Source organism: Piliocolobus tephrosceles, chromosome 6 (genome assembly GCF_002776525.5).
Source record: "Piliocolobus tephrosceles isolate RC106 chromosome 6, ASM277652v3, whole genome shotgun sequence".
In the NCBI taxonomy this organism is placed as follows: domain Eukaryota; kingdom Metazoa; phylum Chordata; class Mammalia; order Primates; family Cercopithecidae; genus Piliocolobus; species Piliocolobus tephrosceles.
This window is the reverse complement of record NC_045439.1, coordinates 122,391,575-122,402,391: the sequence shown is the minus strand read 5'-3', so window position 1 is coordinate 122,402,391 and position 10,817 is coordinate 122,391,575.

Below are 10,817 nucleotides of genomic sequence, written 5' to 3'. Positions count from 1 at the left end.
GCATTGCCAAGACAATCCTAAGTCAAAAGGACAAAGCCGGAGGCGTCACGCTACCTGACTTCAAACTATACTACAAGGCTACAGTAACCAAAACAGCATGGGACTGGTACCAAAACAGAGATATAGACCAATGGAACAGAACGGAGTCCTCAGAAATAATACCACACATCTACAGCCATCTGATCTTTGACAAACCTGAGAGAAACAAGAAATGGGGAAAGGATTGCCTATTTAATAAATGGTGCTGGGAAAATTGGCTAGCCATAAGTAGAAAGCTGAAACTGGATCCTTTCCTTACTCCTTATACGAAGATTAATTCAAGATGGATTAGAGACTTAAATGTTAGACCTATTACCATAAAAAACCTAGAAGAAAATCTAGGTAGTACCATTCAGGACATAGGCATGGGCAAGGACTTCATGTCTAAAACACCAAAAGCAATGGCAGCAAAAGCCAAAATTGACAAATGGGATCTCATTAAACTAAAGAGCTTCTGCACAGCAAAAGAAACTACCATCAGAGTGAACAGGCAACCTACAGAATGGGAGAAAAGTTTTGCAATCTACTCATCTGACAAAGGGCTAATTTCCAGAACCTACAAAGAACTCAAACAAATATACAAGAAAAAAACAAACAACCCCATCAAAAAGTGGGGAAAGGATATGAACAGACATTTCTCAAAAGAAGACATTCATACAGCCAACAGACACATGAAAAAATGCAAATCAAAACCACAATGAGATACCATCTCACACCAGTTAGAATGGCAATCATTAAAAAATCAGGAAACAATAGGTGTTGGAGAGGATGTGGAGAAATAGGAACACTTTTACACTGTTGGTGGGATTGTAAACTAGTTCAACCATTATGGAAAACAGTATGGCGATTCCTCAAGGATCTAGAACTAGATGTACCATATGACCCAGCCATCCCACTACTGGGTATATACCCAAAGGATTATAAATTATGCTACTACAAAGACACATGCACACGTATGTTTATTGCGGCACTATTCACAATAGCAAAGACTTGGAATCAACCCAAATGTCCATCAGTGACAGACTGGATTAAGAAAATGTGGCACATATACACCATGGAATACTATGCAGCCATAAAAAAGGATGAGTTTGCATCCTTTGTAGGGACATGGATGCAGCTGGAAACCATCATTGTTAGCAAACTATCACAAGAAGAGAAAACCAAACACCGCATGTTCTCACTCATAGGTGGGAACTGAACAATGAGTTCACTTGGACTTGGGAAGGGGAACATCACACACTGGGGCCTATCATGGGGAGGGGGGAGGGGGGAGGGATTGCATTGGGGAGTTATACCTGATATAAATGATGAATTGATGGGTGCTGACGAGTTGATGGGTGCAGCACACCAACATGGCACAGATATACATATGTAACAAACCTGCATGTTATGCATATGTACCCTAGAACTTAAAGTATAATAAAAAATAAAAATAAAAAATAAAATAAAATAAAATAAAAAAGAAAAGAAAAGAAATGTTAGAAATGAAACCATGACATCAAAGATGAAGAATTCACATTGGGCGCAGTGGCTCACGCCTGTAATTCTAGCACTTTGGTAGGCCAGGGTGGGTGGGTCATCTGAGGTCAGGAGTTTGAGACCAGCCTGGTCAACATGATGAAACCTCATCTCTACTAAAAATACAAAAATTAGCCAGGCATGGTGGCATGTGCCTGTCATCCCAGCTACTTGGAAGGCTGAGGCAGAAGAATCGTTTGAATCCAGGAGACGGAGGTTGCAGTGAGCCGAGATCATGCCACTGCCCTCCAGCCTGGGAGACAGAGTAAGACTTTATCTCAAAAAAAAAAAAGAACAGAACATCCACAAGTAGTGGGACAATATAATCTGTCTAACATATGTTTAATTGTCCAGAAAGAGAAGAGAGAGAACAAAACGGAAGAGAAATATTTAAATGCATAACAGCCAAGAAGTTTTTGAAATCAATAAAGACATCAAACCAGAGGTACAAGAAACTTAGAGAACATCAAGTAAAATAAAAACAAATAAAACAACACGTATACACACACACACACACACACACACACACACACACACACTTACCCCTAGATATATGACATTCAAACTTCTGTGTATCAAAGATAATAAGGAAATCATGAAGGCAGTCAGAGCTAAAAGAAACATTACATAAAGAGGTTTTTAAAGAGAATTATAGCGTATTCGCATTTGAAACAATTCAACAAACCTGTTAGTATTGCATTGAATCAGTACACAAACTTGAGGAAAATGTATATAATACTGAGTAATCCAACCACAGACATAATACCTCCCTCCATTAAGTAAGATCTTCTTTAACGTCTCTTTGTAATTTATATAGACTTCTGCATGAAAGGCTTGCACATGTTGTGCTTTATTTATTCTTAATTATTTAGTATTTTATGCTATTATTAATAGCATCTTTCTTTTTATTTTGCTTTCTACCTCTTTGCTGCTAATATATAATAAATTATTTTCAGATGTGAAGTTTGTTCTGTCATCTTGTTAAATGTATTAATTTTGATAATTTATCTATACAGTCTTTTGGATTTTCTAAATATCCAATCATCAGATGATCTATGAATGATAACACTTTATTTCTTCCTTTCCAATATTTATGCCTTTTATTCACTCTCTTGAGTTACTACACTGGGCAGGATTTCTAGTATAACACTGAAAAGATGTCATATTTGTGGGCATTTTTGTCTTGTTCCTGAACTCAAAGGCAAAGTTTTCAATGTTTCTTCAATTCCATGTGTTGGCACAGAATGTGAAGCAATGAGAACTCTTATATGCTGATGATAGAAGTATAAATTCATACAGCTATTTTGAAAATAAAGTCATTAACTACTAAAGGTAAAGATATAATACTCTATGAGCTAAAAATTCCAATTTGGCCTGAAACTATAAAACTACTAGAAGAAAACATTGGGGAAATGCTCCAAGACATTGATCTGGACAAAGGTTTCTTGAGTAAGACCTAAAAACCACAGGCAACCAAAGTAACCATGGGCAAATGGGATCACATCAAACTAGAAAGCTTCTTCACAGCAAAGGAAACGAATAGTAAAGTGAAGAAACAACTTACAGAATGGGAAAAAAAAATGTGAACTATTCAACTGGCAAGGGATTAATAACCAGAATATATAAGGAACTCAAACCATTCAACAGCAAGAAAGCAAGTAATCCAATTTTTTTAATGGGCAAAAGATGTGAACAGACCTTTCTCAAAAGAAGATATACAAATGGCCAACAGGTATATGAAGAAAATGCTCAACATCATTAATCATCAGAGAAATGCAAACCAAAACTACAATGATATATCATCTAAACCCAGTTAAAATGACTTTTATCAAAAAGACAATAAAACAACAGTTGCCAGTGAGGATGTGGAGAAAGGGGAATGCTCATATGCTGTTGATAGGAATAGAAATTAGTACAGCCGTGGGGGGTTCCTCAAAAAACTAAAAATTAAGCTACCATATGATCCAGCAAATCCCACTGCTGGCTACATATCCAAAAAAAAAAAATCAAGTGTATTAAAGAGATGTCTGCACTTCCTTGTTTATCCACAAATAGCAAAGATATGGAATCAACTTAAGTAATCATCATTGGATAAATGGTGGTGCATATACAACAGCAGAATATTATTCAGCCATAAAAAGTAATGAAATCCTATCATTTGCAAGAACATGGATGAAACTGGAGGACATTATATTAAGTGAAATAAGCCAGACACAGAAAGACAAATATCACATGTTCTCACTCATATATGGGAGCTAACGAGTCGATCTAATGGAAATAGAGAGTAGGTTGACAGTTACCAGGAACTGGGGACTGTAGAGGTGGTTGGGGGATAAAAAGGGGTTGGCTAACAGGTACAAAAATACAGTTAGATTGAAGGAGTAAGATCTGTTGTTTGGTAACACTATCGGGCAACTATAGTTAACAGTAATTTATTGTATATTTTGAAATAACTAGAAGAGTGAAATTGGAATGTTCCTAACATAAATAAATGATAAATGCTTGAGGTGATGGACATCCCAATTACCATGACTTGATCATTATACAGTGTATGTTTGTATCAAAATATCAAACAAACCCCATAAATATGTAAAACTATTATGCAGCTATAAAAAATTTTTAAAGAAATTTCAATTCTGGATATACACCCAATAGAACTGCATGCACATATGCCCTAGGAGGCATGATAAGAATGTTTTAGAGCAGCACAATTTATAGAAGCACAATTTATATAACTGGAACAAGTTAAATTTCTATCAACAGTAGAATGGATCAATTGTGGTATAGACATCAATGAAATGTGTATTGGTTGTCTATCATACTACCCCAAAACTTAGTGACTTTTCATTGAGCTCACAATTTTATGGATCAGCAATTTAGACTGAATTCAGCTGGGGAGTTCTGGTCTCAACTGAGCTACCTCATGCATCTGTGAGATTCTTTTAATTTCTGAGGGCTCAGCCCAGATAACCAAGCTTACTCAGCTGTGTTCCACATACATCATTCTCCAGCAGTCTAGCCCAGCCTTGCTCATGTGGCTGAGGCAGGAGTTCCGAAATACAGAGCAAAAGCACACAAGGCTGCTGGAGGCCTATGCTCAGAATAGGCATGTGGTCACCCTCACCATATTCTATTGGCCAAAGGAAGCCACAATGCCAGCCCAGATTCCAGGGAAGAGAACTAGACCCCATTTCTTCGTGGGAGGAGCTCTAAAGTCACATTGCAAAAGACATGGACATTGGAAAGAGTGAAGGACTGTGAGTCTTTTTTTAATCTACCACAGAAAATTGTGATTGAAGTGAAAAACAACCTGCTACTACACATGACAATATGGATGAATCTCATCAATAATGTTGAGTGAAATAAACCAGGCTAAAAAGAATACATACTGTATAATTCTTTTTATATAAAGTTCAAAAACAGGCAGAACTAAAGTATAGGGTTTATAAATACATGCTTAATAAAGTATTTTTAAGTGGGAAATTAATCATCATAAATGTCAGGGTGGTACTTTGGGAGGATGATTGCCTTAAGATAGTGGAAAGGCATCAGAAATTGAGCAACACACAGGGGCTTCTGGGTTCTTGGCAGAATGCTTTCTTAACCTGAGTGGTAATGACCTAGGTGCTCATTTTGAATCACTAAGTGGTAGATTTATGTTTTGTACATTTTTCTTTGTCTTGTATCTCATGATAAAAAATTAAATAATATATGATATTGGCACAAGGACAAAAAATAGACAAATGGAATAGAATAAAGAATGGAGAAAAAGTTCACACCCATAATAAGAATTTGACATACAATAAATCTTGCATCACAGTTGATTGACAAAAGGACAAATTGTTTACAAGATGATGTTGGAAAAACTGTCTCATTAGAGGTAAAAAAAATCAAACTGATCCCTACTTACCAGAATATATATACAAGGAAAGCTCTAGAAGAATTAAAGACCTCAAGGCAAAAGATTATAAGTCAATGGTAAATATTGTGGGTTAATATCTTCCTAACAATACCAGGCAGGGAAGGACTTCTAAAGAATAGCAGAAGAAGAAATCATAAGGCCAAAGCTGATTAAGTCAATTACATCAAATTAAGAAAATTTATTCAAGGAAGTACATCATGATCAAAGTTAACAAACAGGTGACAAATTGAGTGTTATTTTCTATCCCTAATGTTTTTTAAAAAATTAACACAGTATCTAACATATACAAGAAACTATTAAAATTAAGATTAAAAAGCAGAAAATCCAAAAGAAAAATGAACAAAGGAAATAAACAGGCAATTTGCAAAAAGAAGAAATCAAGCAGGCTGGCAAGTGTATAAGGAGAGGCCCAAACTGGCTATGAGAATAATTCAACTTTTTAAAATGACAAGATATTACTTTATTATGCTGGCAAAAATCATAAAGCTGAACAATGCCAAGTATTAGCAGAAATGTGTGGATAGAGGTGTCCTCTTATGTTACTGGTGGGCATGTAGACCGGTACAGCCACCCTAAAGAGCAATCTGACAGTTCTCAGTTATATATCATTGTGCTTCATGACCATCAAGACCACTTTCGGATCTGCACTTGAAAAAAAAAAAAAACTCACACTGTAGTTTACTTGAGTACCTGTCTGAGGATGTTTATTCAGACTGTGATGGTGAGGAACTGAAAGTGACCCAGATGTCTATCTAAAATAAAGCAGATAGGAAAAATGTGGAGTACCATCAGCAGTTAGAAGCAATGACTAAACACACCCAGAGTGTCATGCATTATGCTGAGTAAAAAAAGGAAGAAAAAATAGGATCCATCGCACATATCAGTTATAAAAATTAATACAACATACCAAACAGACAATACACATTTTACAAGAATACGTACAACTAACAACACATACATTAAACAGAAGGGTTTTCTTCAGGGGAGAAGGAGGCAAATAAAAGTGGGGAATGAGGCTAAGGGGCCTGTCTAAACCAATGATGGGGAGTGCCATGAACTGAAGACTGTGTTTAACCCAACCCTCTCTGTCCAAATAAACAAAAAGCTCAAATAAAATCTTTCTCCATGGCTTTTCTCTCCATAGCAACTGCTGTTAATGTGTGTGTGTGTGTGCACACGCACGCACGCATGAGTGTTGTGTGTGTTGTACATTTCCTAGAAAAATGCTGAATGCATCTACTAGCACATTTTTATGGCCATGTAATTCTTATTTACATCATATTATTCTGTACCTTGTTCTTTTTGTTTCATGATACACTTTGGACATCTTTCCCTTTCAGCACTTACAAATCTACCTCACTTTTAAACAGTTGTATTATTTTTACATACCCCAATTTAATTTTCCTGTCAATAGATACTTAAGCTTGCTTTTTAAGTTGTTTGCTATTAAACGAGTTTATTTTTTAAATTGTTCGCTGTTGTCATTCAGAAGACCACCAGGATGGTTAAATAGTAGAAAGGAGAGCTTTATTGGCGATATTGGTTTGTAAGCTGGGAAGGGAAACCAGCAAACCAGCACGGACTGACAGTGGTCTCTCTTTGAAGAGGGGAAGGAACAGCTGGGTTTTATTCTTCATGGGTCTGTGTTACACAATAGAGCCATACATATTCAGCAGGTTTGGGGAGAAGCTATACATATTTATAAGGGGAGCCGAGCAAATGAGCAATGGGTAAACACACATGTTACATACATCTCATGTTTACTTTGAAACAGGGCTTTAGCATTAAAATGAGATGGAATTTGGCTCTTTACATCAAAAGGTTAACTGTAGGGCACAAAGACCATTTGTTCACAGCCTCCATAAGCTGACTGAAACTGGCTTACTGTTTATAGTAGCTTATCAGAAAAGAGTGTTTGTAAGGCCAGTCCCCTGTCCAATCAGAATTATAGTAGTCTGGGCTATAAATCAGATTTAGGAGAGGTCCAATGGCTGCGATAGTTAGAAAGTTTAGAGCCCTGGGAATTTAGAAATTTGCCATGCCAGCTGGGCCCTGAACCCTCCACTCGCAGGTAACTTTGTTTCCTTAAACTTAGAGTCTACGTTAGTTGATAAAGGGGCATTTATTTTGGGCTCTCAGATCACACTATTAAACTGTAGGGACCAAAGGAAACCTTCTCCTTTGCCCTCTGAAGGTTCACTGAAAATCAGTTGACAAAAGGCAGACTTATGGGAGGAAGGGCATACAAAATTTATTAACATGCACATGTATTCACAGGAGTCATACAAAATATAAAACTCAAAGAAAGAGCCAGATGGTTGATGCTTTTATACCATCTTGAGGTTACGGAAAGAAAAGAGCTTGGATCATCACAATACAGGTTATGGGAGGGAGAGAAGAGGAAAGGCATGGCTACCAAAGGCAGTCTTATGAGGTAGATGAAACCTCGCAGGTAGCAGTTCTCAGAAAGAGTAGGTGGTAGCCTGCGCTTGAGTTAATCTTTCCTAGATCTAGACAAAAAAAGGGTGCCTCAGAGAAAGCCTAGGTTTATTTCACTAATGTAGATTTTTCTCTACATATGAAATCTCCAGAAAAGGTAGCTTTTCTGGGCTATTCTTGTCTGCAGGCCCTCTGAATAGCCATCTCAAAATATGTCAAAGAAGTATATTTGGGAATAACATTTTTGTTTCCTTTAAAACAATGCCTCTGCAAATATTCTTGCACATACACTAACAGGAAATTTTGTCAAGCATATTCACAATGTAAATCCCAAGCAGTGAAATTTATCAGTCAAAACAGTCAAAATACACATGCACTTAAATATTTGATAGACGTTACCAAATTGCCTTCCCAAAGGTTGCAACAATACAAAATCTCATCAAAAACATCTGAAAGTATCTATTGCTCCATACTTTTTCCAGCTCTAGATATTATAAAGGTTTTTTAAATTTTTTACCAATCTAAAAGTTGAAAGATTCTATCTTACTGATGTTTTTATCTCCATATTTTAAATCTGTGTGAGACTAAGTACATTTCCATAATTTTACAGACCATTTATATTTTTCCTGTGAACTGTCTGTTCTTATAACATGTCTATTTTCTTCTGAATTGTTTTACTTTCTCATTCATTTGTATGAGAGTTATTTTGCAAATTAAGGCAATTAGCCATTTTATCATATGTTCTGCAATTACATTTTCAGTCTGTCTTGTCTTTTGCCAAACAGAAGTTTTAAATTTTAACACAGTTAAATTTATCAATCTGCTCCTTTATGGCTTCTGGAGAATAGATATTTTAAATTTTATTTTGTGACTTGGAAGCTTAAGTGCTTTTCTGAGAGGATTGATTAGACTGTCTGAGGTGAAGAGGGAAGAGGAGAGCAATTGAGACAGTTGCAACTTAAAGGCAGAACGAAGACTTTAAATGAAGAGCTGACAGAAGTGCTGGTGGCAACAGCCCTAGCAGCCCAGCTGAGGCCAACTTCCAGGGCAGTGACATTCTGGTAGGGCCTGTTGGATCCTTCCACATCAAGGAAGTTCTCAGTGATACTAGTGAGCAGCACAGGGTGGTCCTGAGCCTTGAGGCGACTATCAAGTGCTTTCTGGACATATCAGGGAAGGAATTCCTCAGGGGAAGTAGACTTCATAATTATTTGGGTTTTGGAGAATACTGGAGAAATAGTAGCTTTCTTTATTAAGTTGGCAAAACTGGTTACACTTGTAATATTAACCTCGCAGTCTGGTTTTCTCTAAAATGGTTGTGAGAGAGATTAAGATTTTTTAAAATTATATTTATTTAAGTCCTCTTTCTTTTTTTCTGTTTTCTATTTCACTTATTTCTGTTTTAATATTTATTATTTCCTTCCTTCTGCTAACTTTGGGCTTAGTTTGTTCTTTTTTCGTTCCTTGAGATGTAAAGTTGTGTTGCTTATATATTTCTTTTTTCTTAATGTAAGCATTTATAGCTATAAATTTCCCTTTTAGAATGGCTTTTGCTACATCCCAAAAGTTTTGGCATGTTTTGTTTCCATTTTCATTTCTCTCAAGATTTTTTTGATTTTCCATTTTATTTCTTCTTTGACCTATTGGTCAGGAGTTGTATTGTTTCATTGCCACATATTTGTAAATTTTCCAATTTTCCTTCTGTTGGATAATCTAAAAGAAATGGATAGATTCCTAGAATTATATAATCTACCAAGAATGAATCATGAAGAATTTAAAAATCTGAACAGAGCAAGAACAAGTAAGTAATAAATAAATAAAGTAAGGAGACTAAATTAATAATTTGTTGTTTTGTTTGAGATGGAGTCTCACTCTGTTGCTTAGGCTGGAGTGCAGTGGCACAATCTGGGCTGACTGCACCCTCTGCTTCCCAGGTTAAAGTAATTCTCCTGTCTCAGCCTCCTGCATAACTGGGATTACAGGCATGAACCACCATGCCCGGCTAATTTTTGTATTTTTAGGGGAGACAGGGTTTTGCCATGTTGACCAGGCTGGTCTTGAACTCCTGACCTCAGGTAATCTGCCCACCTCGGCCTCCCAAAGTAGTAGGATTACAGACGTGAGCCACCATGCCCAACCTGAATCAAATTTTTAAATAAAACCTCCCAACATGAGATTTAAGCTTACTTCTTGAAAAAAAATCTCCCAACAAAGAGAATTCCAGGACCAGACAGTGTCACAGATGAATTCTACCAAACACTTACAGAAGAATTAATGCCAATCCTACTCAAAATTGTACAAAAAATTGAAGAGGAAGAAACTCTTCCAAACTCATTTTATAAGACCAGCAATACTCTGACACCAAACCCAGATAAAAATACTGTATGAAAATGAAATTACAGACCAATATCCCTGATGAACACAGATGTAAAAATACTCAACAAAATACTGGCAAACCAGATTGAACAGCCTACTAAAAGGATCATTTACCATGATCAAGAGGGATTTATCCTTGGAATGTGAGAATGGTTCAACACACACAATCAACAAATGTGATACACTATGTTAATAGAATGAAAACTAAAAGTCATATGATCATCTCAATAAACGCAAAGAAAATGCATTTGATGAAACACAACATCCTTTCATGGTAAAAATTATTAACAAATTAGGTACAGAGGGAATGTGCCTCAACATACTAAAGGCCGTATATGACAAGCCCACAGCTAGTATCATACTCAACAGTGAAAAGTCAAAAGCTTTTCTGCTAAGATCAGGAATAAGACTCTCATCATTTCTATTCAATGTAGTACTGTAAGTCCCAGCCAAGCAATGAAAGAAAGATGAAAAGAAAAGAAAGAAAGAAAGAAAGAAAGAAAGAAAGAAAGAAAGAAAGAAA